Source organism: Bufo bufo, chromosome 6 (genome assembly GCF_905171765.1).
Source record: "Bufo bufo chromosome 6, aBufBuf1.1, whole genome shotgun sequence".
Classification (NCBI taxonomy): domain Eukaryota; kingdom Metazoa; phylum Chordata; class Amphibia; order Anura; family Bufonidae; genus Bufo; species Bufo bufo.
The window spans coordinates 326873385-326880812 of NC_053394.1; the positions used below are offsets into that span (position 1 = coordinate 326873385).

At 48.2% G+C, this 7428-nt stretch overlaps 1 protein-coding gene across 4 annotated transcripts in view; it reads right to left on the minus strand.

Annotated features, from left to right (window-relative positions):
- The window catches only part of PHF20 (PHD finger protein 20), a 104696-nt gene extending 98818 nt beyond the window's left edge, over positions 1-5878 (minus strand). For all 4 annotated transcript variants that reach the window (XM_040435807.1, XM_040435805.1, XM_040435804.1 and 1 more), the window contains exon 1: positions 5610-5878. The gene's annotated coding sequence lies outside the window, so the exon portion shown is untranslated. The remainder of the gene's footprint in view (positions 1-5609) is intronic.
- Positions 5879-7428: the final 1550 nt, after the last annotated feature.

A 7428-nucleotide genomic window follows, 5' to 3' on the forward strand; every position in this document is an offset into this window, starting at 1 on the left:
TTAGCTGAATGACAGCAGTTTTTCAATGGTTTACAGCTTCAGTCTTGAGCTATTGACTATCCATTCCCTTCACTTATACAAGTGTCTAGTCCTGCAAAAAACATTTACTTAATCAGTGAGAGGCTAGGCTAACCATGGGTGTTGCGTTCCCTGTAACAGCGGAACACAACACAATGGAAAGTATAAGTATTGCCGCTCCTTAACTGTGCGTTGCGTGCCATATAGTGAAGCATATGAAAAGCATGCTTCTTCATGGTCACTTAACGTGTTTGTTTTGCGGTAACGCGACACACTGCATGCATTGGACTTTATTCTTACAGTAGAGAAGTACCGCATTTTTCGCCCTATAAGACGCACTTTTTCCCCTAAAAGTGGGGGGAAAATAGCAGTGCGTCTTATGGGGCAAATGCTGCAACCATCCGGTGAATAGGCTGAGAGGGAGGAGGGGCTGGCATCTGTTTCTGTAATGGCAGCGGGGCCCGATGCAGTAACTGTATTCTACTACACCGGGCCCCGCTCACTGTAGTATACGGTAATCATATCTAAATTGTGGGTATTGTTAAAGTATTCCAATAATCTTAAATCTAGCGCTGTACTACTTACTACTAACTTCTTGGCAGTCAGGAGGCCGGGTTCTCGTAGCGTAGCTCACTACCTCACACGCCTGCTCCACCCACTTTATGAATGAAGCAGGTGCTGCGAGCGCCCGCCTGGCCTCCTGACTGCCAAAAAGTTAGTAGGGGATCTGTGGATGACACATAAGATGCCCCCATAACAGTGTCATCCACAGGCGCCCCCATAACAGTGCCACCCACAGGCCATATTTAGTTCAAAACCCACCAAAAGCCCAACTTTTGGTTAAAAAATTTTTTTTCTTATTTTCGTCCTCAAAAACCTAGGTGCGTCTTATAAGGCGAAACATACGGTAATTAATTATAATTTTTGTGAATTGGGACATTTAAACTTGCTTTTTTATTTTATTCCAATTTAAATTTAGTAGGAGTCGGACTCCTCGACTCCTCCTCCACAGCCCTGACCAAGGGGAAGCAGAAGCTCAAGTGCAGACCCCCTCCGCTTCCCCTGCAGCAGCTATGTCACTGTCCGCACCGATTTCACAGCCACAAAGCTGACAAAGGAAGGTGAAGTCCGCCCAGTCATCTATTTGTATATCAGCCTTGGAAAAACAGGGACGACTGCGGGTGGAAAAGAGGAAACAAAGGATTAAGTCCTAAATATTTTTTTTGGGGGGGGGGGGGGGAGAGAGAGAACATGACAGGTCTTCATATTCAGCCTGTGAAATACACTCAGACAACAGTATTTCACGGACTGAAGACTGTACTGAACCATACTCATAATGGCAGTCAGCACAGGGTTGTTTAAGGTAGGCAGTTTCTCCCTCCCCCTGTGCCGCCGCTGCCACCAACGAGAAGAGAGGGGCGGGCGCACTGCACCACCAACGAGAAGAGAGGGGCGGGCGCACTGCGCCACCAACGAGAAGAGAGGGGCGGGCGCACTGCGCCACCAATGAAAGTAAATGTTTAAAGAGACCATGTCATCTGGAAAAAAATTCTGAACTAAGTATCATGATATGTAGAGCAGCGCCCAGGGATCTCACTGCACTTACTATTATTCCTGGGAGCCGCTCTGTTTTCCCGCTATGTCCTCCGGTATCTTCGGGGGACTTGGTTATACTGGGCGGAGACTGCCCTTGTTCTCCTGGGCGCCTCCTCCTTCCAGGCTGTAGCGCTGGCCAATCGCAGCGCAGAGCTCACAGCCTGGGAGAAGCAGACGCACAGGAGAACAAGGTGCACGGGCACCTTCCGTGGGGCAGCAGCATGGGGATTGCAGACCCATTCACTTGAATGGGTCCTCGATCCCTCCGTTCCACAAAAAGATAGAACATGCTCTATCTTTTTGCAGTGCAGAGGCACAGAACGGAACCCCAGAAAAGCACTCAGTAGTGTTCTGCGCTTCCGTTACGCATCTCCGGATTTGCAGACCCATTGAAATGAATGGGTCCACATCAGTGATGCAGAATGACAACGAAACGGTCCGCAAATGCGGTCCGCAATTAAGAACTGGACACCAACGGTCGTGTGAACAAGCCCTTAGAGACGTAATCTGGTTGTTTCAAGGTATCGTGTGGATAGGGGATAGCCATTAGATTGGTGGGGGTCTTACCACTAGGACCCCCACCGTATCCCATACAGCCCCCCTGAAATGAACAGAGCACTGTACTGTGCTATCCTTGGAACTCCAAGCAGTAGGACCGCCACCAATCTAATCCTGTGGATAGGGGATAATGTGAAAGAACTGGAACACCCCTTTAAGATACTGCAGTCACATGGAGAGTATTTCATGGATGAATACACCCATATGAAATTAGTCTTACCCAGGAAGAAATAAAAAAAATAAAGTCCTCATGCTTTCCATACCTCCAAGAAATAGGTAAACCACCACAAAAGAATTACACATTTTTGTGCCTTCATCTAAAAGTGGTGGTCCCACCTGGACAAGTCTTTTTATATAGCATGACTATTAGGCTAGGTCTACACGACGACATTTGTCGCATGACATTTTGTTGCACTAATGTGGCGCGACAATTTTTATAATGGCAGTCTATGGTGTCGCACTGCGACACAACAGTCGCAGAAAATCCATTTGAGATGGATTTTTCTGCGACTGTTGCGTCGCAGTATGTTGCAGTGCGACACCATAGACTGCCATTATAAAAATTGTTGCACAACATTGGTGCAACAAAATGTTGCGCTACAAATGATGCAGTGTAGTTGTGCCCTGTCACGCGACAAATGTCGTCGTGTAGACCTAGCCGCCTTACAGAAGGGGGATCCCTGCTCAGGAAACCATATGCAACGAGCAGCTCCAGCAGACTGAGCTCACATGACTGAGGCCTCTTTCACACCAACAACGGTAATTGGCTCATGGTGCGTTCAGTGAAACTCACCATTTTGCCAGCAAGTTCAGTCAGTTTTGTCTGCGATTGCGTTCAGGGTTTGCCTTTCTGCGCGGGTGCAATGCGTTTTTTCACTCGCAAGAAAAAACCTAAAGGTTTACAGACAACATGTCCTAGCAACCATCAGTGAAAAACTCAATGCATTCGGATTACATCTGGATGCAATGCATTTTTCACTGAAGCCCCATTCATTTTTATGGGGGTCAAGGCTGCGTGAAAACGCGGAACTGATGCGTAAAAAAAAAAGAAAAGAATGGGTCAGGATTCAGTGCGGGTGCTATGCGTTCACTTCACACATCACACCCGGACGGAAAACTGGCTTGTGTGAAAGGGGCCCAAAGCTGCCACCCTGAGCTCTACTGGGTGAAGGACTTGTCCAGATGGATAAAGTACACACATTCTGTTGCATTAGGGTGAAGTCACACACAGGCGGATTTGTTGTAGAAATCCCTCCAACTATCCTGTACATTTGAATGGGGTATAATGCACATCCAGGTATGGGACTGCTATTTAGTCGCAGGAGTTTAGGGCAACATTTGCCAGATGTGAATTCACCCTAAGGCCTCTTTCACACGAGCAAGTTTTCCGTCCAGATGCGAGGAGTGCAGTCAAAGGACTGAACCCTGACCCATTCATTTCAATGGTTCTGTGCACATGAGCGGTGGTCATCTCCCATCATCTCCACGTTCAGCATCTTCTATATCGGGTGTTTTTCACGCAGCCCTTGCCTCATAGAAGTGACTGTACATCTGATGCAGTGCGCTTCTCACCGACTGTTGCTCGTTCTTCACGCACGTAAAAAGAGCATCAAAAACTGAAACGCTGAACGTAATAGCGGACAAGACGTATTCAACCATCAGTTTTCCCCTGAACAGACCCTGACTCGTGTGGAGCAAGTCTATACCCACAAAGCGGAATTAGGACATGTTCTCATCTGGTGTAAATGCTGCAGACTTGCAGTGAAAAGCGATGTGCGGATTTTACCCTTTGCAATACATAGGATGAAATCCAGGGCAAATCTGTGCCAAAAAGCAGCATCGAAGAGGCAAAAACGCTGGCCCGTGCAGCTGTACGGTTACTGCAGCGGTATAGCAGCACCAAGTCACGTGCATTCTGCTGCAGATCGGTTTGCGGGTTTCATCTGCTAGAAAATAGCCAAGTGCCAAAAACTGGTATTAAATCACCACAGGAAGCTGTAAGACCGGGCGGGAAAGCCATGGAAACTCCACAGGAGTCTGTATACTTCTCACCACATACATTTACACCTTGCAGACTTTCCGGAGTGGCTCTAGAGCAGGCGTGCCCAACCCGCGGCCCTCCAGCTGTTGTAAAACTACAACTCCCATCATGCACTGCTGTAGGCTATCGGGGCTCTAGAGCAACACATTCTGCCAAAAATAGCACTCCGATATTTTCAAAACTCCTATACAGATGAACGGAGGGTGGGCGCGCCTGCGCAGTGTGCTTTCCTCCACCTGTCTGATATAGGCCATCAGGAGCGAGTTAATTGCGATAAACTCGTGCGTCAGTGAGAGGTCCCGCTTACAGGCTCACACATCACGACACCGATTTATATCTACTGAATTACACTGACCGTTTGCTGTCACTGTAATACATTTCAGGGCAGCCAGGGCTACACAGCATTACAAAAATCTGCAGCTCTCTGAAAATTCACGCCGATTCTGCTGCTCCGATGTACGTCTCATCTGGATGTACCGTGACGGCCTGAAAGCGTCTGCCACCAATATTTGTGGATCGCAACGATTGAGCTCTTATAAAATAATTAACACCCGCATGGAACTCAATGGAAAGTGCTCAATTTAACTAGTGCATCGGTAGCAGACTGCAGGAAGTGGATGGGAATAGCACAAACCACCGACTGTACGACACGGTCCGGTATGTATGACTATTTCATGTAGTGTAGTAGAGATTGAACACAAGAATTGGGGGGTACACACATCAGGAGCCCCCAGGACACGACTCCCGCTGGATCACACGTCTCAGACTCCGGCATCAGGGGGGTTAATAAGACGGCCCTGGGCCTGGCACAGGATGGTGGAGGAGCCCAGCATTACTCCGCTGCAGTGCCGCCTCCTGCCACCACCAGGAGACCGCAGAACCGGCGGCTCCTCATGCGACAATCGGGCTGCGTCACAGCTGCAGACAACCCATCACATCCTGCAGGAAGCGACAAGACGCGTGTCGCCCGCGCTGCCCGATAGTCGCGATTGTATCACAGCTCCCAGGCGGCGACCCTTAACCCGTTAGACACCACGACACGGAGAAAAAAATCGCGTCTAGGGTAGCGTGGACGAGAGTTTTAAAGGGACCTGGTAAAAGAATCCTTAGTCCCGCCTACTCCGCGGATAGGTCAGTCGGACTGTCACTCAGCCGCCGGCGCACGCTGATTGGCTGGCCCATGTCTCCATCACCAGCAGGCAGACAAGAGGGAGACCGGCGGTTTAATAACGCACCCCCCACCCCATTAAACTCCACATCTCCCCGGTTATAACCCGGACGACCACTGCGTCATTTCCACGGCCACCCGGCCTCAGCAGACACACAGCGGCAGCCCATCCCACTCAGGGACACTTGTGTCAACGTCATGTGGGCAGCCAGCAGTATGGATGTGTACCTGTGTGGAGCTCAGGCCGGTGACACCGTCTTCTCCCCTCACAGAAGGCTGTGGTTATTTTCCCTTCCAGCCGCGGCGACCTCGCGACAGCTGCTTACTGCGCGAATTTACTCAGGAATAAATAATGGTTCTGCCTCCCTTCACCACAGTCAGCGCCTCCCTCGCTTTAACACTGCGCGGCATGGCCGGTGCGCGCTCCCGGGAGGTGTGCTGAAGTGGGGGGGGGGGGGGGGGCGCGCGAGACCTAGCGCTAGGCGCCGGCTGGGGAGGGGGCGTGGTCAAGGCTGACGGCTTTGAGTGATAGGGCGCGTATTGGGCGGGGCTTAGGGGTTCCTCCTACTTGCGGAGGCGGGATGTTCATGTGACCTGAGCTTTGGCGCGCATTTTCCTTCCTAGGAGCGTGGCGTAGTTGTGAGGCCGGCGTTGGTTGGCTGCTGAGTGATGTTGCGGATGGCGTAGAAAGGGAAAGCGCTCTGCTGTTGAACTCTGTTCACACCACGTATTTCTTATATAGAAAAACAGCGCCAGTGTTACAGATTGACGCGGCCGAGAAGCTGTGTGGGGAGCGCTGCACTGCCCTGAATATGGCGCTGGTATTCAATTAACCACCTCAGCCCCCAGTGCTTAAACACCCTGAAAGACCAGGCCACTTTTTACACTTCTGACCTACACTACTTTCACCGTTTATTGCTCGGTCATGCAACTTACCACCCAAATGAATTTTACCTCCTTTTCTTCTCACTAATAGAGCTTTCATTTGGTGGTATTTCATTGCTGCTGACATTTTTACTTTTTTTGTTATTAATCGAAATTTAACGATTTTTTTGCAAAAAAATGACATTTTTCACTTTCAGTTGTAAAATTTTGCAAAAAAAACGACATCCATATATAAATTTTGCTCTAAATTTATTGTTCTACATGTCTTTGATAAAAAAAAATGTTTGGGTAAAAAAAAAATGGTTTGGGTAAAAGTTATAGCGTTTACAAACTATGGTACAAAAATGTGAATTTCCGCTTTTTGAAGCAGCTCTGACTTTCTGAGCACCTGTCATGTTTCCTGAGGTTCTACAATGCCCAGACAGTACAAACACCCCACAAATGACCCCATTTCGGAAAGTACACACCCTAAGGTATTCGCTGATGGGCATAGTGAGTTCATAAAACTTTTTATTTTTTGTCACAAGTTAGCGGAAAATGATGATTTTTTTTTTTTTTTTCTTACAAAGTCTCATATTCCACTAACTTGTGACAAAAAATAAAAACTTCCATGAACTCACTATGCCCATCACGAAATACCTTGGGGTCTCTTCTTTCCAAAATGGGGTCACTTGTGGGGTAGTTATACTGCCCTGGCATTCTAGGGGCCCAAATGTGTGGTAAGGAGTTTGAAATCAAATTCTGTAAAAAATGACGAGTGAAATCCGAAAGGTGCTCTTTGGAATGTGGGCCCCTTTGCCCACCTAGGCTGCAAAAAAGTGTCACACATCTGGTATCTCCGTATTCAGTAGAAGTTGGGGAATGTGTTTTGGGGTGTCATTTTACATATACCCATGCTGGGTGAGATAAATATCTTGGTCAAATGCCAACTTTGTATAAAAAAATGGGAAAAGTTGTCTTTTGCCAAGATATTTCTCTCACCCAGCATGGGTATATGTAAAAAGACACCCCAAAACACATTCCCCAACTTCTCCTGAATACGGAGATACCAGATGTGTGACACTTTTTTGCAGCCTAGGTGGGCAAAGGGGCCCATATTCAAAAGAGCACCTTTCGGATTTCACTCGTCATTTTTTACAGAATTTGATTTCAAACTCCTTAC